Source organism: Mchenga conophoros, linkage group LG3, assembly GCF_057382185.1.
Source record: "Mchenga conophoros isolate Kocher_MC1m ecotype Shallow Benthic linkage group LG3, M_conophoros_male_GT1.1, whole genome shotgun sequence".
Classification (NCBI taxonomy): Eukaryota; Metazoa; Chordata; class Actinopteri; order Cichliformes; family Cichlidae; genus Mchenga; species Mchenga conophoros.
In genome coordinates, this window is record NC_140528.1 from 84,086,671 (window position 1) to 84,108,907 (window position 22,237).

Genomic DNA, 22,237 nt, shown 5'->3' on the forward strand with positions numbered 1-22,237 from the left:
CCTATCCAGCTGATGAGGCTTAACCAGAGCTCTTATGTTTCACTCAGTGCTCCCACCAAACACCTTGGAGGACACATTAGTGTGATTTAGATTTCATTGGTGCAAACACCAGTCACACAAGCTAACCCATGGAGGCAGCAGCAGGCTTTGTGTTTGGTAAAGTCTGCTGGCTTAAACTAAGAGAGTTTAGTTTGTTAGCACAAAGAGCTGTCAGCTAAAGCCCCGAATGCACTTTGAATACAGACGAACTGAGAAAACACTTTAAATACAGCAAACAGTCAAACTGACCACATGTTTTTCTGCTGATCATCCACAGCAGTACGTTTAGCATTCATGCTAGCAGCAGGCTATGACTGTTAGGGGTTGCCAACCGTCCCTTAAAAAACGGAATCGTCCCGTATTTAGAAACAAAAGTACACGTCCCGTATTGAGCTAATAAGGGACGCACTTTGTCCCGTAATACAGTGAGAATCAAAAGTGGTCTATAAATGTTTATGGAATTAACGCTTTGTTTGAAAACATAATTCCAGCCCCTCTCCTGCTTTGTGACCAATGAGCTGACAATTCGAGTATGACAATTCAGATTACCGCTCATCTCATTGGTCGAGGAAAGGTCGCTTGCGGAGAAATACCGGAAGACAACAGATGACCACAACAAGAAGCATGGCCAACAGGGAAACAAACGCCGACACTGCGGTGCAAGTCTCGGACGACAGTACACCTAAAGCTGGGCAGACACTGTGCGATTTTTTCAGTCACGTTATTCAGCTCCTGCTCAAACTGCACGATTGACTCGCAGGGGTTAGAAGTTGGTAGGTCACGATGCAGGTCTCACACTATACCGCCCGATGCTCTGATGCGACCTGAGTGCTCACACTGTGCCTCCATAAAATGAAGGTTATAAACAGAAAATCTGTCTCTCTCTCTGTCTTTCACTCACACAGACACACAAACCACCACCATCAACTTTGCTAAATTGCTAATGAAAAACACTGATCAGGCAGCTGTGAATGAGCAGCAGTGTAAATCCAACTATTTTCACGGTTGTTGTGGTCGTGATAATTTTGTGAGGCCACATCGAAAAGGCTCGGATGAGCTTTCCAAAGTTCTACAAGTTGTGCCTCCATCGCTTGTGTCCAGATCACACGCTGCACAGCCGTGCTGCTCCGTCTTTTTCACCGACGTTTACGTGTTTGCGCGTGAGCAGTGTGAGCGGCTCACGAGCGATTGATGATCGGAGCTGCTCGAGGTGTTAATCGCTTCTCGTTACCCCACGTATACTACACGATGCACGATGAAGGCCAAAATCGGGCCGATCACCAAATCGGTCGCACGACTCAAAATCGTCTCAAAATGGGCCAAAAATCGCACAGTGTGAGCCCAGCATTAGAGCAGCAATGTTTGTTCCCCTCAGAGAAAGAAAAAAGGCTGCAAAAGTACAGGGAGGAATGGGAAAAGGGAAACACCTGGCTGGAAAAGGTCACCATAACACCTATAAAGCGCACTGCACTGTGTGCCGGCGCACTTTTTCCATAGGCATGCTTCTAATGGTGGGGGCACATGAAGAACATGAGGGGCGTGAAAGCTCGGGGAACCCTTAACCAATTTTTTGTCCACCAGGCCACGGCAGAAGCCAGATATGGTATGTAAACACTAGGGGTGCAACAATATTCGTATCGATATTGAACCGTTCGATACAGTGCTTTCGAACAATACAACATTTGTAATTTATTTTATCAACTTTCCTTCTGACGATGCTGTCTGTGTTGAGCGCTCAGTGAATCTGCGTTCGACTACTCCGCCTAGGCTGCACTGTCCAGCGCAGATCCACTGAGCGCTCAACACAGACAGCATAGTCAGAAGGAAGAGCGCAGGGCAAGCTAGCAAGACAGAAGTTAAGCTCTCCTTGCAAGATGGACCTCCCCACCCTCATTCAGATCTGGCGTTTGGAATTATTTTGGTTTTCATGTGACGTATGACCCTGAAGGTAAGCGAGTCATGGACTAAAGTAAAACAGTATGTTGGATGTGCCACGCAATGCTCAATTACATTGGTGTGAACTAGTGTGTTAGCGCAGTTAGCTGGTTAACGTGTTGGCCGTCTAGCCCCATGCACGGGCGATCGGCGGTAGCTCGTTAACGGAGATTTGCCGTGTTGTGGCGTTAAGGTCATTTCAACGAGATCAACCTGAAAGCACTAGTGGGAACACAACGAATATGACTGCACATTTACGCCGACATCATCCTAGTGCAAAGACAAAAACAACAAGCATGCTACTAACTTTAGCCGAGTCATTTAGACAGCCGTTAGCACATGATTCTCCTTATGGGGACCTGACATGTTTAATATGCTGCTGAGAATATAGCCCAGAAGAAGCGGATAGTATAGCTTTTATTTTGGAAAGAGACATTTCTCTGTAATAAACTCTCTTTTCCAAAGATGAGTGATTCCTCAATCAGATACAGGGCTCGCAAAATCGCTAGCCCGACGTCCTGGGGCTAGCGATTTTTTTCAGACGGGCTACCAAAATCTATCTCTTCCCTGCCCGTCGGGCTATTGTAGGAAGGAAAAATATATGTCAATGCTTTTGCATTCTTTCAGAAATGTAGCTGGGTAATTATGTCATTGGCATCGGTGAGCCACTATCAATATGTGACATATTGAAATCGCGTTTGAATTTGCGCTTGTTTTTTTGCTTTCACTTTGCAATCGCGCAAACTGTGTATAGAGAGCGACAGCACTGATCTGTGAGTGATGATAATTTGTGCACCAATTCCTCTGACATCGTCTTATTAATTGTTAGCTTACTATGCAAACATGACAAGTGAAATCTCACGCAGCAAGCTTAAACATGTGAGAGGTTGATCGCGCAGAGAATCGCTGAGCTTATGTGAGTGAGTGTGTAAAAGCAGCAGGATATATATTTTAGTTCTGCTGAGCCAAATAAGACAAGGTCAGGGTGAAGAAGTGACAGCCAAAGAAAAGCTTACCACAAAACGGAGAAGTTATGACAAATCAGACTATAAGGCAAAAAGAAAGTGCAGCTTTATGGTTTCATGGACAAAAGAATTTTCTGTGGCTGCAATATGACGAGCTAAATAACCAGGGCTGCACATAAGTGGTCCGCAGGTGCGCATTCGCTGTCAAAATAAAAAACACGCACAAGGGTTAGGGTTAAATTTAAAAACTGTACTTTTGAGTTAAAATATATATTTATAATTTTAATAAATGACAAATTAAAAAGGCATGAACATTTTTTTTGTATCGAAAAAATATCGAACCGTGACACCAAAGTATCGAACCAAACCAAACCGTGAATTTTGTGTATCGTTGCACCCCTAGTAAACACTGGTTTGTTTTTTAAACCCTCTGGTTAAGGTTAATATGGGCATGTGCGGTGAATATCAGCGCTATGTGGCCAGAAGTGTGATAATATAATTTATTTTGTGTGATAAACAACTGCAAGGATAGATGATTACAACAAATAGATGACTAATACATAAAAGTAATACATAGATGAATAATGATGATGAGTTATGATGTGTAATCATGGGAACAAGTGGGTTTACAAACAGGAGCAGCTGATTAGCTTTAGAAAAGCTGAAATAATACCTCAACTGAAGCCAATTGTACTAAATGCACTAAATGTGCACTGTTACAAGAATATTTTTCGTTCTATTGTTTTCTATTAATTTATATAATTTTAAGTTAAGCAGGACAGAGTTCTTTTAAAGAAAGATTTACTTATATTCTCAAAAGTTAAGCATGACAGGCTTCTGTTTAAGAAAGAGACCTGTTTTACTGTGTTAATGTTGTCATTTTGAGCTAAAAATAAATGGCCAAATGATCATTTGTTTCTCATATGGTCATATCACAAAGAATATGCATCTGCTTAAATCAAGTTCAAGTCAAATGGTTAAAAAATAATTTCACACACACAAAAAAGAGCTACCACACTGGGAAGGGTGAAGACAACTAGGTTGCCCGGCCCTGGCCACGAGGTGCCCCTTATTTATTTTTCAGGGAGTTGGCAACCCTAATGACTGTCCACTGAGCACCAACACAGGTAGGAGTGAGCAGTGATGAAGCAGGACTGTGGGCAAGTTTGAGCTACAATCCTATTGGCTTCTCAGTTTCTCCAAAGAAAAGGGGAAAAATTCTTGGTGTTGTGAAGATGTGAGTTGGTCTTGTTGTCGTGGGGCTGGAAGAATGCTGGCAGTGAGAGGCTTTTCATACAGTGTTCAGTAACAGAATGAGAAGAAAGCCACTGCACATGAAACAAGGTGCTCGTAGTGTTTGTTTACTGTGTTTGTGCCACAATGTCAGATCAGTTGTAGATTCACATGCAGACTTGTCCAGTGAAACCAGTGGAAGTACTGCAGTACAGAGCAAAGACTAAGCAAGCCAGGAGAGCTCTCCAACTTTCTGAAAGTATCAGGATATTTGAGTGATAAGAAAAAGTGGATCGTGCAACAATGTCCCTCAGCACACAAAACAATCAAAGCAGAATAAATATAATGTTTTAGATCAAACACTTACAGGGACCTGAAGAGAGAGAACCAACAAAATGTCATGGCTAACAGAGGAACTCAAGCACAGACTGAGTTCTGACAAACAAAAAGGTGACAGTTTATTTACCAAAGGGGTGAACCACAGTGCTCTATATATGTACAGTGAGTTGGGGAGGGGGTCCAGGGCTCCAGGGAAAAGAGGGAAGGGAGTCCACTCTCACTCCTCTTCAGTCACTCTTGTCCTGCTCTCCACTCACACAGCCACACACGGGAGTCACAGGTAAGCGTCTGTAACCAGGTCCGGGGAAATATTTACTCAAAGTATACTCAAAGTTAACCCAACTGGTGAATTTAGAGAGAGATTTCTTAGCAAAGAGCTGAGATCATGAACACAGGAGGGTCAATGTCCCAGCGACAAACTGCTCCATGCCGCAGCGTTAAATGGTTACCGGTAAACCCAGGTGAATCAGCAACAGGTGGTGTAATCATCATAGCTGTGTGGACCAAGAACGAGAGGCCATTACAAGCTCCACCCAGGCAGGCAAAACCATAGCAGGAGAGAGCAAAACATAAAACCTGAAAAGCCATCATGAGCCAGCCAGAGAGACACAGAGTTTATACTAGAAGAGAAACCTGCTCATCTTCATCATGTTTGTTTAAATAGAGAAAATCAGAAGTCTCTGTGTGTCAGACCACGGCTCTACACGGATACTTCTAAGCTGCTTCAGAGTGAACTGACCCAGATAATCTGCACACAGCGGCTGTAAAACAGTGAAAGTCATAACTGTCTCTCTGATGGAAAGCTTTTATTGTGAAGTCAGGAAGTCTGCAGGAAGTGTTGAGTTTGTATTCATCACTCAGTGTTTAATGAGACAGGCAGACAGGAAGAGCAGCTCATTAGTGTTGATGACATCAAAGGAACTGTGAGGAACTGCAGTTTGGTCACATCTGGATGTTTTTCACTGACAGTAAATGTTTTAGTGATGAAGAAATGTGTTCACAGAGAGAGGAAGAGGAAGAGGAGTGGTGTTTGTGAGGAGGAGCAGCTGTCCTGCTGTGCTTTGTGTCAGGACGTCCTGAAGGATCCAGTCTCTACCAGCTGTGGACACTGGTTCTGCAGACAGTGCATCTCCTCATACTGGGACCAGTCTGCTTCATCAGGAGACTCCTCCTGTCCCCAGTGTGGAGAAAGATCCAGAAGCAGAGCTGGACTGCAGACAGCCAGTCAGAGCAGCTGTGTACAAAGTAAGACTGAACATCTGTCTGCTGATGGACTCATTTCTGAAAACTGGACTTCTTGTGTTGTTCAGACATTGAAGAGTTTTCTTTCTCTTTAGTCTCATTGTTTTTCTTTCTTTCAGCAGATGTTGGTCTGCAGGAGGTTTTAGATGAACATAAGATCAGTCTGAGGAGGAGATGTGAACGTGTGACTGAAGGAAGTGATGAAACAGGAAGTAGAACCCTCCTCAACAGGATCTACACTGAGCTCTACATCACAGAGGGACAGAGTGAAGAGGTTCATACCCAACATGAGGTGAGGCAGCTGGAGACAGCTTCCAAGATGGACACCCTCCATGACGCTCCAATCAGGTGCCAGGACATCTTTAAAGCCTTACCTGACCAACAGAGACCCATCAGAGTGGTTCTGACCAACGGCGTGGCTGGTGTTGGAAAAACCTTCTCAGTGCAGAAGTTCACTCTGGACTGGGCAGAGGGCTTGGAGAACCAACATGTCAGTGTGGTGGTTCTGCTTTCATTCAGGGAGCTGAACCTGATCAGAGATGAGCAGTACAGTCTTCTGGAGCTGCTCCATGTTTTCCATCCAACATTACAGAAGGTCACAGCAGAGAAGCTGGCTGTCTCTCAGCTTTTGTTCATCTTTGACGGCCTGGATGAAAGCAGACTTTCATTGGATTTCACCAACAGGAAGCTGCTGTCTGATGTCACACAGAAGTCATCAGTCAGCCAGCTGCTGACAAACCTCATCCAGGGGAATCTGCTTCCCTCGGCTCTCGTCTGGATAACTTCCCGACCCGCAGCAGCCAATCAGATCCCTCCTACATGTGTTGACAGGCTAACAGAAGTACGAGGCTTCACTGACGCCCAGAAGGAGGAGTACTTCAGGAGGAGATTCAGTGATGAAGAGCTGTCCAGCAGAATCATCTCCCACATGAAGACATCCAGGAGCCTCCACATCATGTGTAGTATCCCAGTCTTCTGCTGGATCACTGCTACAGTTCTGGAGCACATGTTGACTACAGAGCAGAGAGGAGAGCTGCCCAAGACCCTGACTGACATGTACTCACACTTCCTGCTGGTTCAGACAAAGAGGAAGAAGAACAAGTACCATGAGGGACGTGAGACGAGTCCACAGGAGCTGACGGAGGCTGACAGGGAAGTTCTTCTGAAGCTGGGGAGGCTGGCGTTTGAACATCTGGAGAAAGGAAACATCATGTTCTACCAAGAAGACCTGGAGCAGTGTGGTCTGGATGTGACAGAGGCCTCGGTGTACTCAGGAGTTTGTACAGAGATCTTCAAAAGAGAGTGTGTGATCTTCCAGAAACCAGTCTACTGCTTTGTTCATCTGAGCATTCAGGAGTTTCTGGCTGCAGTCTACATGTTCCACTGTCACACCAGCAGGAAGACAGAGGTGCTGGAGAACTTCTTGGGACAAAAATACAACGAGTCCTCTCTGGATGATTTCCTTGAGAGAGTCATGTATAAATCCCTCCAGAGTAAAAATGGCCACCTGGACCTGTTTGTTCGCTTCCTTCATGGCCTCTGTCTGGAGTCCAACCAGAGACTCTTAGTAGGTCTGCTGGGTCAGACAGAGATCAGTCCAGAAACCATCCAGAGAGTCATCAACAACCTGAAGGAGATGAACAGTGATGAAATCTCTCCTGACAGAAGCATCAACATCTTCCACTGTCTGATGGAGATGAACGACCTCTCAGTACATCAGGAGATCCAAGAGTTCCTGAAGTCAGAGAACAGATCAGAGAAGAAACTCTCTGAGATCCAGTGCTCAGCTCTGGCCTTCATGCTGCAGATGTCAGAGGAGGTTCTGGATGAGTTGGACCTGCAGAAGTACAACACATCAGAGCAGGGACGACAGAGACTGATTCCAGCTGTGAGGAACTGCAGAAAGGCTGGGTGAGTCCAGATGTGATCATTAACATCATTGATCAGTGTAGGTTAGTAGTTTAATGTTGAAAATAAAATCAGATTGTAACCACAAAGTGTTTGTGTCCGTACGCTGCAACCTTCCACACCATTCCTTTATTGTACAGACTCAGCAGCAGCTCCATGGATCCCAAATCCAAGAGTGGAGAACAGATTTGAAGTGTGTCACATCCATGCAGTCACAGCTGTTTCCACCATGTTTCCACTGATATTAATCCTGTTCAATGACACGTTTCATATCAGTGAATATGTTCTTTAGGACGTCCACTGACATGTTTAAGTGTCCTGCTGGAAATCACTCAAATCATCCATGAAATCCATGAAAAATCCTTTTAGTGTTTCTAACTTCACCCTCTGTCCTCTCTCTCTCTCCATCCTCCTCACTGCTTCTTTCACTGATAATCACACAAACATCGTATTCAGCTACAAAATAACACAATAACATCATCTGATGATCATTATTATAAGAGCAGGATCCATATTTGATATCAGAGTAACACACTGCTTGGTTATGTGCAGTCATCATCAGTGACTGTGGGTCAAACAGAAGCTCTCTGATTGGTTGCTGACCTTGGTCACCTGTCCACTCTCACCTGTTTGTGTTTGCTCCCTCTTTGCTGTCTCCATCCTCTCTCTCCTTTCTCTCCCTCTCTGTCTTTGTACGTCACTCAGGTCCAATGGAAACAGTGACATTTACAAAATTTTTGTTTGTAAATCCCAAAAGGTTGATTCTGTTCATCTGGACATTTTCAGTTGGAGAAACGTTTCGTCACTCACTTCTTCAGTCTCAGCTGACTGTAGGTTTCCCCAACCATATAAACAGTACATTTGCATAGTGAAGGAAACTAGCGCCACTGAATGAACAATGTGCTGGGGGGTTAATTCCATGATTGTTAGTATGCAAATTATTATGACCATTGATCAATGACAACTAATCAAAGCCTATTGATCAATGGCCATGAGTACCATTCACAGAAAGTGGGGAATGGCTACAATCACAGCATTGTAGGATGGCGAAAGATCAACCTTTTGGGATTTACTTACCTGGATGATTAAGCACGCATCAAGACGTTATTTTATTAAACATTTTAAAATGTTAGCAGCACAAACAAACATTTTTGCAGCACAAACCAGCACAAACGTTTGACATCCATTTTGTTTGATTCCATTAATATGGGGGGGCTGGTTGACCTCTAGAAATTTTTGTTAATATCTTTAAAATAATAACGGCACAAACAAAAATTTCTGCAGCACAAACCAGCACAAACGTAGCACAAACGTTTGATACTACTTTTGTTGGATTTGGGTAATGTGGGGGGGCTGGTTGACCTTTTGACCTTTACATTTTCATTAATATCTTTAAAACAGAAGCAGCACAAACGAAAATTTTAGCAGCACAAACCAGCACAAACGTAGCACAGTTGATTGACACCCATTTTGTTTGATTTAATTAATGTGGGGGGGCTGGTTGACCTCTGATGACCTCTAGAAATTGTTATTAATATCTTTAAAATGATAGCAGCACAAACGAAAATCTTTGCAGCACAAACCAGCACAAACGTAGCACAAACGTTTGATACCACTTTTGTTGGATTTGGGTAATGTGGGGGGGCTGGTTGACCTTTACATTTTCATTAATATCTCGGAAACCGTAGCAGCACAAACGCTAATTTTACCTGCACAAATCTGCACAAACGTAGCACTAACCGCTCCGCCTATTTGCCTTTACGTTTCAAGTGGGTGGGGGGTCAGCTTCACTCTGCTCATTTACAAACCAATCAAAGACAAACGGATCCATGTCAGGTTATAACAATATTCAAAGTGAATACAGGCTGCTGCTGGACACAGACAGGTAACATCATTTTGACTTGCTGTCACCTGGATCTGGACTCATAAACACTGAAGCCCTGAACAGGAATACAAATCATTTTCTGCCAACTAGCGACACACCAGCAGATAATGGCTCAGAAAGCTAAAATGAGCCAATCATTTCTGTGTTTAGTTCCCCTGAAATCAGATCTGATATCAGCAGCTCTGAGTTCATTCATCATTATTGTCCAGTGATGAGATTTCTGCTCCGTTTGGTAACAGTCAGCAGGTTTTTCCTGCGTGTGGACGTGAACAGTCGTACCTGACAGCAGGTAGCAAACAGAGATCATCTTTCCAGCTGGAACTCTTCACTGAGCTGAACTCATTCAAAATGTTCTGGAGTCAAAACAGGAAACAGTCCAAATGTGTGTCTTCACTCTGACTCTGGATCAGATCTCAGTGACAGACTGTGGACATTATGGAAGCCTAAATGTGACACCATCTTCCTCCTTCATCTGCAGATTAAAGCCAAACAAAGATTCTCATTAAAAGTCTGCAGGTCTGAGAGAGACTCAATCGTTGTGTCATGTCAAACACAGTAAGAGGAGCTGAAGCACAGATGTGAAGAGCAGATTCATCAGATTATGACCTCACTCTGTTTTGTCTTCATATACATTCAGTCTGTGTTTATAATGCAGATTTTCTGCTTTTATAATAACACATTTTATATTTTCTATCATCACAGACTGACTCAGTGTGGACTCAAAGAGTCTCACTGTGAAGTTGTGGCCTCAGCTCTGAAGTCCAACCCCTCCCATCTGACAGAGCTGGACATGAGTAGAAACCTCAGCCTGCAGGATTCAGGTGTGAAGCTTCTGTGTGCTGGACTGGAGAGTCCAAACTGTCAACTGGAGACTCTGGGGTGAGTTCACTGACTGCGGCTGTTGTTGTTTTTCTATATTTCAGGTCTTTGATTGATGTTTGAAAATTTCTTTAGTTCCTAAATGTTCAGGATGTGTCTGAAGACAAATGTGAAGAAGTTTGAGTGCTTTCAGAAATGTTGTCTTTCCAAACGACTGAACAACAGTTTTTCCTTTTGGCTCCAAACAGAAGTGACAGACTTGAGCAGGGTTCATTTAAAGGCTGACAGAAGTGGAGTGGTGACGGGGAGATGTTTGACAGGACAGTGTTTCAGCCTCCACAGGTTCATGTTGTGCTCCATCAGTCAGTGAAGATGAAGTCAGTGCTGATGAGGCTGTAGAGTGTGTGAGGGATGTGGATGAGGATGATGAAGATCTGATGATAGCAGATAAAAACAGGCTGCAGAGACTTTGAGCCATACAGGGCACACAGTGTGTGTACAGAACAGCTGAAATCATTATGGAGGCCTCACTGGGATATGGAAGCATCACAGTACAGCTTCAGTGAAGCTTTAAAGTCTCTGATATGAGATGAGAAATGAAGCAGCCAGAGCTTTTTCATGAGTGGAAATCCACTGTGACTGTGAGCTGCTGCTACAGCCTCCAGATTAGCCAGCAGCTCATCCTGCTCAACATTTTCTCACCAACTTTAATGGAAGTGTGATGTTTTCAGCTGGAGTGATGGTCAGGGTGGCCGCCCTCTCCTCTTCTTCTCCTCTTCCTCTTTCATTTGTAAAGCCACTTCTGCTGCTTTCATTCATTTGGAAGTCCTGTAGCTGAGTTTGGGAGAGACTAACAGCCTCGGCAGCAGAGGGGAGAAAGGCTGTAACACCACCACTTTACTCTGTTCTACCTGTCACATCATTTTATCAGGAAACAAATATGCTCATGTTTTTACTATGTTTGTCTTGAAGATGTAAGAAGATCACATGGTGCTTTTTATTATTGTGTTGGTTTGTTTCCTGTCTCTTGGATGGAGCCCAGCTGTGCGTGGCCCCTGGGCCTGTGGTCAGAGTGTGTGCTGGATAATCCGGCCCAGGATGAGGCCAAACTGACATGGGATGAAATGTCTGTCACATAATTGAGCTTAGTGTAGTTTCATTTCTGCACAATTAAACGCAACCAAAACTTTGTTCTGTCTTCTATGTTATACTGTAGACTTTCTTTGATACTGTGTCCAAAAGGAGCAGCTTTTACTTTGAAGGGGAGGCGTCTCTGTTTCCTCTTCAGGTTGGATGATGGAAGCAAATGAGTGTGTGATGTTCTTTCAGTGTTGCACTTTGTAGACGCTCCCTGAGCACTGGTCTCACAGCCAGCTGCACATAGAGACCAGTGTTGTTAGTCCAGGTCAGAAGATGACTTGTTGGAATGAAAATGAGCTTGTAGTTTGTCTGCTTTAATAATGTGACTGGAAAAAGGTGTTGGACTTCAAATATGTCCATTTCTTTCACACTTCAACTTTAAAAGTGAAGCCTTGTGGTTCCTGGAAGGAAAAACACGACTTTTTCAAGTCTTTGTCCTGTTTTTATGATAAATGTAGGACTTTAATGTGAAACATTCAGAGTTTTTTCTCTTGTTGTGTTTGTTTGAAGCTGCTTCCTGTTGGCTTCAGCTGTTTGGAGTTTCCATTTTCTAAACTTCTACATTCTGAACCTTCTTCAGCTCTGAACAGATGATGAAACACTGAATGATTTCAAGCACTTTGTCTAATAAACTTACATCTTTCATTCTTTATACAGATTGTGGGCTGTGGTTTGTCAGAGATCAGCTGTGATTATCTGGCAGCAGCACTGAAGTCCAACCCCTCCCATCTGAGAGAGCTGGGACCTGACCTACAACAAAAAGCTGCAGGATTCAGGAGTGAAGCATCTGTGTGGTTTCCTGGAGAGTCCAGGATGTGGACTTGAAACTCTGAGGTCAGTCAGCATGTTTTAGTTGTGCTGAGATGAATATGATGTGAAAGTTGTGCTGACACTAAACTGCAGACATCAGGCTGATATTATACTGATCCACACTGAGGATCTTCATGGTAAAGTCTGTTTTCTTCTTCTCTGGTTTAGTCCATTGACTGCAGCAGAACAATGTTCACATTTCAAACAGTGAGACTCAACGTATGGCCCGCGGCCCACACGCGGCCTGCCCACCTTTCCTGATTCAGAGAGAGGGGACCCTGATTAACTGTGTAGTGTTCTTCCTCACAGTTCTAAGTATCAGACACAACAATGAATAATCCACAGCTGACTGTCTTTAGCAGGTCAAAGGTCACGGCACACAGCAGACAGTGGGAAAGATTATAATTCTGATCATTTATCAGCACATATCCATATGTATAAAAACAAAGCTGACACTGTGAGACTTGATCAGAGGTGTGATCATCACAGCAGAGGCCTTTGTGTCAAAGTCACTGAGGATCAAACAGAAACACATGAAGCAGATTTTCCTGTTCTGGCTTTTTATAGCAGATAACCTTCAAAATATTCTGCAGTCCATCAAAAACTGAAGCAAACCATGAATCAACATGTGAACATGAGCTGATGCTGCTGAAGGGAAGCAAAGTTACAGAGGTTTGATTACAGACACAGCTGAGAGTTTGTAATCTGTCATCATTTTAAAAGGTTTACATTTCTTCAGTATTGAACAGCAGAAATGAGGCTTTGTTTTCGGAGGCCGACAGCAGTGAACACAACAGCAGACTGGTGCGTAATAAGCAGTGAATAATGCAGGAAACAGATTTTTGAAGGTAAACTGTTCTTGAAGTACACTGAGAGAGAGAGAGCTGTGCAGGAAGTAAACGTCAAAGTCAGAGAGAATTCATGACGATGTTCATCAAACGTAAAGCGTAGTTTGGATCTTCTTCTGCTTCTGGTTCACTCAGTTTTGGTTGGAGACAGATGAAACCTGCAGCTTCAGGATCTGTGAGCTGTCCACTTTCAGCCCCGACGGCGTGTCCGTGTACGTGCCGTCGAGTGAACGATCCACGCTCTGTGTTTCCATCTTTGTGTGTTTAGCTGCTCTCATTTACTGTTTTATCTGTTTGCTTGTTGTTGAAATACTTTTGGGAGCTTTAACCTGAGATTCTGGCAAAATACATTTATATTAAAAATCGATTCAGGATTGAATGAATCAACATCGCTTTATTCAAATTAAAAACCATTTAAATAGGAAAATCCATTTTTTTACACCCGCCTCTAATGCTGGGTAATGTCAGCTGGTCCATGTGCAGCTGGCTGTGAGGCTCAGGGAGCGTCTACAAAGTGCAACACTGAAAGAACATCATCCATAAATATTGAGTAATAACTGGACTCTCATACAGCGAGACTCAAATGCCTTTAAACATCAGCTTATCCTGCTGATCCAAGTCCAACACTGAGTTTGTAAAAACATGTTTGTCAATCATTTTGTTTGGTTTCTGAGGAAAATGATTCAATAACTTGCTGCTAATACACAACATTTCATCATATTTCCTCATAACCCTCTTTTGTCTGACCATTTGATCCCATTTGAATTTGCAATAAAGGATCCACAGAGTTTGGTGACAATAATGACAGTAGATGTTTGTGTGAAAGTGCTGGAAGCAAATGAGTGTGTGATGTTCTTTCAGTGTTGCACTTTGTAGACGCTCCCTGAGCACTGGTCTCACAGCCAGCTGCACATAGAGACCAGTGTTGTTAGTCCAGGTCAGAAGATGACTTGTTGGAATGAAAATGAGCTTGTAGTTTGTCTGCTTTAATAATGTGACTGGAAAAAGGTGTTGGACTTCAAATATGTCCATTTCTTTCACACTTCACCTTTAAAAGTGAAGCCTTGTGGCTCCTGGAAGGAAAAACACGACTTTTTCAAGTCTTTGTCCTGTTTTTATGATAAATGTACGACTTTAATGTGAAACATTCAGAGTTTTTTCTCTTGTTGTGTTTGTTTGAAGCTGCTTCCTGTTGGCTTCAGCTGTTTGGAGTTTCCATTTTCTAAACTTCTACATTCTGAACCTTCTTCAGCTCTGAACAGATGATGAAACACTGAATGATTTCAAGCTCACACTTTGTCTAATAAACTTACATCTTTCATTCGTTATACAGATTGAGGGGCTGTGGTTTGTCAGAGATCAGCTGTGATTATCTGGCAGCAGCACTGAAGTCCAACCCCTCCCATCTGAGACAGCTGGACCTGAGTAATGAGTACTCCTGGTCTTCGACCAAGAACAAGCTGCAGGATTCAGGAGTGAAGCATCTGTGTGGTTTCCTGGAGAGTCCAGGATGTGGACTTGAAACTCTGAGGTCAGTCAGCATGTTTTAGTTGTGCTGAGATGAATATGATGTGAAAGTTGTGCTGACACTAAACTGCAGACATCAGGCTGATATTATACTGATCCACACTGAGGATCTTCATGGTAAAGTCTGTTTTCTTCTTCTCTGGTTTAGTCCATTGACTGCAGCAGAACAATGTTCACATTTCAAACCTTCAAAGAAGAAGAAAAATCCTCCACTGGATAATTCACTGTGAAACTCTCCAACTCTTCATTCCACCTTAAAGTCTGTCTGACACTGAAATCCAAAGCAAAATGTGCGTTTGCTTTACAGACAGCAGTCCAACACAAACATACACACATCATCCAAAACACAGTCCAACATCCAAATCTCCTCCACTGCCAGCATGAATGATGGGAAAGAGAAGGAGGAACACTCTGACATTCAGGGTTAGAATGAGTTTCATGAAGCAGACTGTGAAGATCAAAGCTGCATTAGAAAGCTTACATGAATGAATGAGTGGACAGAAGTGGACAGAGATCATCTGAAGCACTTCAAAGGCTTTAAATCAGCACATTTCTCTTTATTCTTTATCAACTCTGTTAGTTTCTCTCAGTTTTCTGTGGAATGAAGCTAACAGCAGGCTAATAAGATGCTGACCAATAGGTTTCTATTAAAGGTTGTAATTTGTATATGAAAAAGTGCTTTGGCTCAGCAGGGATCAGCTTACAGGTAGAATACAGCTGCTGGATGGGATTAGCATGTCATAGCTATCTACCAAACTGCTAACTGGGGGATTTCAGGCCATCTATGGATCATTTTTGCTAACTGTTTATTCAGCTTAGGCTCACAGGGCTGCAGCCTGTGCCCTAGCTGTCATAGGGCAAGAGGCGTGGTCCACCTGCACAGGTGAGCAGTCCATCACAGGGCCAACAGAGAGAGACAGAGAAGCACTCTCTCACATCCACACCTACAGCCAATTTAGAAGCACCAATGAACCTAAGCAGCATTTCATTGGACTGTGGGAGAACATCCAACCTCCACAGAAAGGCCAACAAGCTTCAACCTACAACCTTCTTGCTTTAAGGCACTAGTGCAAACCACTTTTCCCCATTTCAGCCCAAATCCTGCATCTTCCTGTTTCTGACTCCAGGCCAGCTCCACTAACACTTTCTCATCAGACACTGCCACCTAGTGGAGGAAGTCTTAGTTCCATTTGAAGCTTCAGATTACAGTTAGTTCCTTTACAAAGAGGTGGAGGTGGTGGGGCCACAGCACCATCATCACTGAGTGCCATAGGACACTTAACCTTTGTTTCCATATGCTGGGAACTTCCTGTTGTTCCAAGGAGGACTGGAAAATGTGTGAAAATCTGCCAGTCAGTTCCTCACAGCACACTTCAATCATTTCCCTCCCACAGCATCAGGACCAGGGCTTTTTCTCTCTTTGCTCCCACTAAGAGATTTCCACACAAACACCTCATCAGTGGGACTCTCAGAGCTACCAGCCCTTTGCTACAATCACAAAGCTCTTCATTGAAATCAATGATATCAAAGCTGGAATCCAATGAGTCCAAGTCTTCTGCTGATTCAGCATCACATTCATCTTTGCTCCTTGTTCTGCATCCCCACCATGGACTTCATTCCTTTCCAAGCCAGCCTTGAGTGTCCTTTATTCAGCTCATCCTCTGCTTTACTTTGACACCTGATTTTAGCTGCTTTATCTCTCTTTCAACAAGTTTCTGTGCCTCAATCTTTTTCTTCTCTCCCTCATAACAAGACAGCTTCTTCTGCCTGAGAACATGTTGGAGTGATTTACTAATCCAGGGCTGCTTATTGGGGAAAATACTTCCTGTTTCCAAAGTAATCCCCATTTTTCCCAGAAAGAAATGTAAGTAGAAATCGATGATCCAAGTGAGAACATGAGCCTTTAAAAAGTCCCAGTGGCTGCAGTCAAAGCAGTCCCTCAGTCCCAGTATAGAGTCTTTGGTCCAGACTGGAACAACTGTGTGCCCAGTTTGAGCTCTCTTCAGTGCTGTGACCTGACAGACCCAGAGGGGCCATCACATCACATTTAGAAGCTCCCATAATGGAGCCACAACACATGTCCAACACTTAGTCTGTCTTGTTGGACCAACTGGAAGAAATGATTCAAGGACTTAGTCACAGAACAGAGATTCAAATCTCCAAAATCCAACTGGCTGCATCAGGACATATAGTCTGAAACTCTGCACAGTTTCCTGTTTGAAGCTGCTTCCTGTTGGCTTCAGCTGTTTGGAGTTTCCATTTTCTAAACTTCTACATTCTGAACCTTCTTCAGCTCTGAACAGATGATGAAACACTGAATGATTTCAAGCTCACACTTTGTCTAATAAACTTACATCTTTCATTCTTTATACAGATTGAGGGGCTGTGGTTTGTCAGAGATCAGCTGTGATTATCTGGCAGCAGCGCTGAAGTCCAACCCCTCCCATCTGAGAGAGCTGGACCTGAGCGGCAACAACAAGCTGCAGGATTCAGGAGTGAAGCATCTGTGTGGTTTCCTGGAGAGTCCAGGATGTGGACTTGAAACTCTGAGGTCAGTCAGCATGTTTTAGTTGTGCTGAGATGAATATGATGTGAAAGTTGTGCTGACACTAAACTGCAGACATCAGGCTGATATTATACTGATCCACACTGAGGATCTTCATGGTAAAGTCTGTTTTCTTCTTCTCTGGTTTAGTCCATTGACTGCAGCAGAACAATGTTCACATTTCAAACAGTGAGACTCAACGTATGGCCCGCGGCCCACACGCGGCCTGCCCACCTTTCCTGATTCAGAGAGAGGGGACCCTGATTAACTGTGTAGTGTTCTTCCTCACAGTTCTAAGTATCAGACACAACAATGAATAATCCACAGCTGACTGTCTTTAGCAGGTCAAAGGTCACGGCACACAGCAGACAGTGGGAAATATTATTATAATTCTGATCATTTATCAGCACATATCCATATGTATAAAAACAAAGCTGACACTGTGAGACTTGATCAGAGGTGTGATCATCACAGCAGAGGCCTTTGTGTCAAAGTCACTGAGGATCAAACAGAAACACATGAAGCAGATTTTCCTGTTCTGGCTTTTTATAGCAGATAACTTTCAAAATATTCTGCAGTCCATCAAAAACTGAAGCAAACCATGAATCAACATGTGAACATGAGCTGATGCTGCTGAAGTGAAGCAAAGTTACAGAGGTTTGATTACAGACACAGCTGAGAGTTTGTAATCTGTCATCATTTTAAAAGGTTTAAATTTCTTCAGTATTGAACAGCAGAAATGAGGCTTTGTTTTCGGAGGCCGACAGCAGTGAACACAACAGCAGACTGGTGCGTAATAAGCAGTGAATAATGCAGGAAACAGATTTTTGAAGGTAAACTGTTCTTGAAGTACACTGAGAGAGAGAGAGAGCTGTGCAGGAAGTAAACGTCAAAGTCAGAGAGAATTCATGACGATGTTCATCAAACGTAAAGCGTAGTTTGGATCTTCTTCTGCTGCTGGTTCAGTCAGTTTTGGTTGGAGACAGATGAAACCTGCAGCTTCAGGATCTGTGAGCTGTCCACTTTCAGCCCCGACGGCGTGTCCGTGTACGTGCCGTCGAGTGAACGATCCACGCTCTGTGTTTCCATCTTTGTGCGTTTAGCTGCTCTCATTTACTGTTTTATCTATTTGCTTGTTGTTGAAATACTTTTGGGAGCTTTAACCTGAGATTCTGGCAAAATACATTGATATTAAAAATCGACTCAGGATTGAATGAATCAACATCGCTTTATTCAAATTAAAACCATTTAAATAGGAAAATCCATTTTTTTACACCCGCCTCTAATGCTGGGTAATGTCAGCTGGTCCATGTGCAGCTGGCTGTGAGGCTCAGGGAGCGTCTACAAAGTGCAACACTGAAAGAACATCACACATAAATGTTGAGTAATAACTGGACTCTCATACAGCGAGATTCAAAAGCCTTTAAACATCAGCTTATCCTGCTGAACCAAGTCCAACACTGAGTTTGTAAAAACATGTTTGTCAATCATTTTGTTTGGTTTCTGAGGAAAATGATTCAATAACTTGCTGCTAATACACAACATTTCATCATATTTCCTCATAACCCTCTTTTGTCTGACCATTTGATCCCGTTTGAATTTGCAATAAAGGATCCACAGAGTTTGATGACAATAATGACAGTAGATGTTTGTGTGAAAGTGCTGGAAGCAAATGAGTGTGTGATGTTCTTTCAGTGTTGCACTTTGTAGACGCTCCCTGAGCACTGGTCTCACAGCCAGCTGAACATAGAGACAAGTGTTGTTAGTCCAGGTCAGAAGATGACTTGTTGGAATGAAAATGAGCTTGGAGTCTGTCTGCTTAAATAATGTGACTGGAAAAAGGTGTTGGACTTCAAATATGTCCATTTCTTTCACACTTCACCTTTAAAAGTGAAGCCTTGTGGTTCCTGGAAGGAAAAACACGACTTTTTCAGGTCTTTGTCCTGTTTTTATGATAAATGTACGACTTTAGTGTGAAACATTCAGAGTTTTTTCTCTTGTTGTGTTTGTTTGAAGCTGCTTCCTGTTGGCTTCAGCTGTTTGGAGTTTCCATTTTCTAAACTTCTACATTCTGAACCTTCTTCAGCTCTGAACAGATGATGAAACACTGAATGATTTCAAGCTCACACTTTGTCTAATAAACTTACATCTTTCATTCTTTATACAGATTTTGGCACTGTGGTTTGTCAGAGATCAGCTGTGATTATCTGGCAGCAGCACTGAAGTCCAACCCCTCCCATCTGAGAGAGCTGGACCTGAGCTACAACAACAAGCTGCAGGATTCAGGAGTGAAGCATCTGTGTGGTTTCCTGGAGAGTCCAGGATGTGGACTTGAAACTCTGAGGTCAGTCAGCATGTTTTAGTTGTGCTGAGATGAATATGATGTGAAAGTTGTGCTGACACTAAACTGCAGACATCAGGCTGATATTATACTGATCCACACTGAGGATCTTCATGGTAAAGTCTGTTTTCTTCTTCCCTGGTTTAGTCCATTGACTCCAGCAGAACAATGTTCACATTTCAAACCTTCAAAGAAGAAGAAAAATCCTCCACTGGATAATTCACTGTGAAACTCGCAAACTCTTCAATCCACCTTAAAGTCTGTCTGACACTGAAATCCAAATCAAAATGTGCGTTTGCTTTACAGACAGCAGTCCAACACAAACATACACACATCATCCAAAACACAGTCCAACATCCAAATCTCCTCCACTGCCAGCATGAATGATGGGAAAGAGAAGGAGGAACACTCTGACATTCAGGGTTAGAATGAGTTTCATGAAGCAGACTGTGAAGATCAAAGCTGCATTAGAAAGCTTACATGAATGAATGAGTGGACAGAAGTGGACAGAGATCGCCTGAAGCACTTCAAAGGCTTAAAATAAGCACATTTATCTTTATTCTTTATCAACTCTGTTAGTTTCTCTCAGTTTTCTGTGGAATGAAGCTAACAGCAGGCTAATAAGATGCTGACCAATAGGTTTCTATTAAAGGTTGTAATTTGTATATGAAAAAGTGCTTTGGCTCAGCAGGGATCAGCTTACAGGTAGAATACAGCTGCTGGATGGGATTAGCATGTCATAGCTATCTACCAAACTGCTAACTGGGGGATTTCAGGCCATCTATGGATCATTTTTGCTAACTGTTTATTCAGCTTAGGCTCACAGGGCTGCAGCCTGTGCCCTAGCTGTCATAGGGCAAGAGGCGTGGTCCACCTGCACAGGTGAGCAGTCCATCACAGGGCCAACAGAGAGACACAGAGAAGCACTCTCTCACATCCACACCTACAGCCAATTTACAAGCACCAATGAACCTAAGCAGCATTTCATTGGACTGTGGGAGAACATCCAACCTCCACAGAAAGGCCAACTAGCTTCAACCTACAACCTTCTTGCTTTAAGGCACTAGTGCTAACCACTTTTCCCCATTTCAGCCCAAATCCTGCATCTTCCTGTTTCTGACTCCAGGCCAGCTCCACTAACACTTTCTCATCAGACACTGCCACCTAGTGGAGGAAGTCTTAGTTCTATTTGAAGCTTCAGATCACTGAGTGCTAGGGATGGGTATCGTTTAGGTTTTATCTGATACCAGTGCCAACCCCGTACTTTTGAAACAGTGCCGGTGTTTAAAGAATGGAGAACATAAACTTTGTCCAAAAACCTCTCATGTTTAGCTGGTTTCCTCTTTTTCTTTGGTCATTTTAGCCTTTTTGGCCAGGGTGAAGGGAGCATCTGCCATCAAACAAGAAGACAGCCGCATTTAACTACGACGGTGTTTGCTAGTTCACCTTACATGCATTAATATAATAAATTGGTTAGCCTACTCAACGTAAATTACACACGAACAACATTACGCTACTCACCCAGAGAAGAACAGCTGTTTCTGCCATCATCATCTTCATCATTTCTGCTACACTGGCAGGGCTAGGGGCCAGGACTCTCCTCTTCGGGTTCTTGGGGGATGTTGCTAACTCCGGGTCTGATAACAGGCACCACAGCCGCAGTAGAAGCGCTCGGTCTTGCAGCAAGCTATCAAATATGGTGCATTTCTCAGCTTTTAAAAAAACGCTATGCGTCGCCAGGTGTTTCATCAGATTCAAGGTGTTACCTCCTTTGTACAGTATCACCTTAAAGCACTTGTTGCAGGCTGCTGAATTTACATCTTTTGCTGTGAAGTACAGCCAGACTTTGACCGCTTCGCCTTGGGCATTTTTAATCTGTAGCTTTGCTGTAAAAGAATGTACGTACCTGGGCCCGTCTACTATCCTTGGAAAGGTAAAATGATTGGCTAGAATCTAAAGTGTATGACATCTCAGAAAAAAAAAGCACCAAAATGTGCACTGCTTTTTGGTCTGGTTACTATTAAATTTTGTTCTTTGAATTCTTTTTGCGGCAAAGAAAGACTCGACCCAGGATGGTCAAAGCTAAAAAAAATTATCTTTATTTACATTCCCGGGAACCGAGACCTGAAAACACGAACACACGCGCTCAGGTCTGAAAGCAGCAGCAGCCAGCATGGTTATTTATATATTTCCGAAGTTTTGATCAAAACACTCTGCTTAGTTTCACTTTCTGTCTGCACCTCCAGTGCTCTGCAAAAGCATGCAGTTTCCTGTCAGTACTTTTGTCTCAGACTCTACTCAGAGCTGGCCCTCTCTTATTAAAATACATAAAACAATATAATCAGCAAATAAACACTAAGAATACATATTTAAATCCCAACATTACTACCGTTTATGTCAGAACTGGTGCCATAATGGCACCGGATACTGGTACCCATACCTACTGAGTGCCATAGGACACTTAACCTATATGCTGGAAACTTCCTGTTGTTCCAAGGAGGACTGGAAAATGTGTGAAAATCTCCCAGTCAGTTCCTCACAGCACACTTCAATCATTTCCCTCCCACAGCATCAGGTCCAGGGCTTTTTCTCTCTTTGGTCCCACTAAGAGATTTCCACACAAACACCTCATCAGTGGGACTCTCAGAGCTACCAGCCCTT

At 43.2% G+C, this 22,237-nt stretch overlaps 1 protein-coding gene and 1 pseudogene across 2 annotated transcripts in view; one reads left to right on the top strand and one right to left on the bottom strand.

Annotated features, from left to right (window-relative positions):
• Positions 1–22,237, bottom strand: part of LOC146581175 (protein NLRC3-like) — a 442,961-nt gene that overhangs the window by 251,984 nt on the left and 168,740 nt on the right. The gene's annotated exons all lie outside the window — the stretch shown is intronic.
• The window catches only part of LOC146581185 (NACHT, LRR and PYD domains-containing protein 12-like), a 503,983-nt pseudogene continuing 485,985 nt past the window's right edge, over positions 4,240–22,237 (top strand). Inside the window, exons 1-9 of the transcript XR_014891307.1 lie at positions 4,240–4,791; positions 5,515–5,756; positions 5,873–7,333; positions 7,450–7,664; positions 10,249–10,425; positions 12,163–12,339; positions 14,497–14,694; positions 17,065–17,241; positions 19,403–19,579. The product of XR_014891307.1 is annotated as an NACHT, LRR and PYD domains-containing protein 12-like (transcript). The remainder of the gene's footprint in view (positions 4,792–5,514; positions 5,757–5,872; positions 7,334–7,449; positions 7,665–10,248; positions 10,426–12,162; positions 12,340–14,496; positions 14,695–17,064; positions 17,242–19,402; positions 19,580–22,237) is intronic.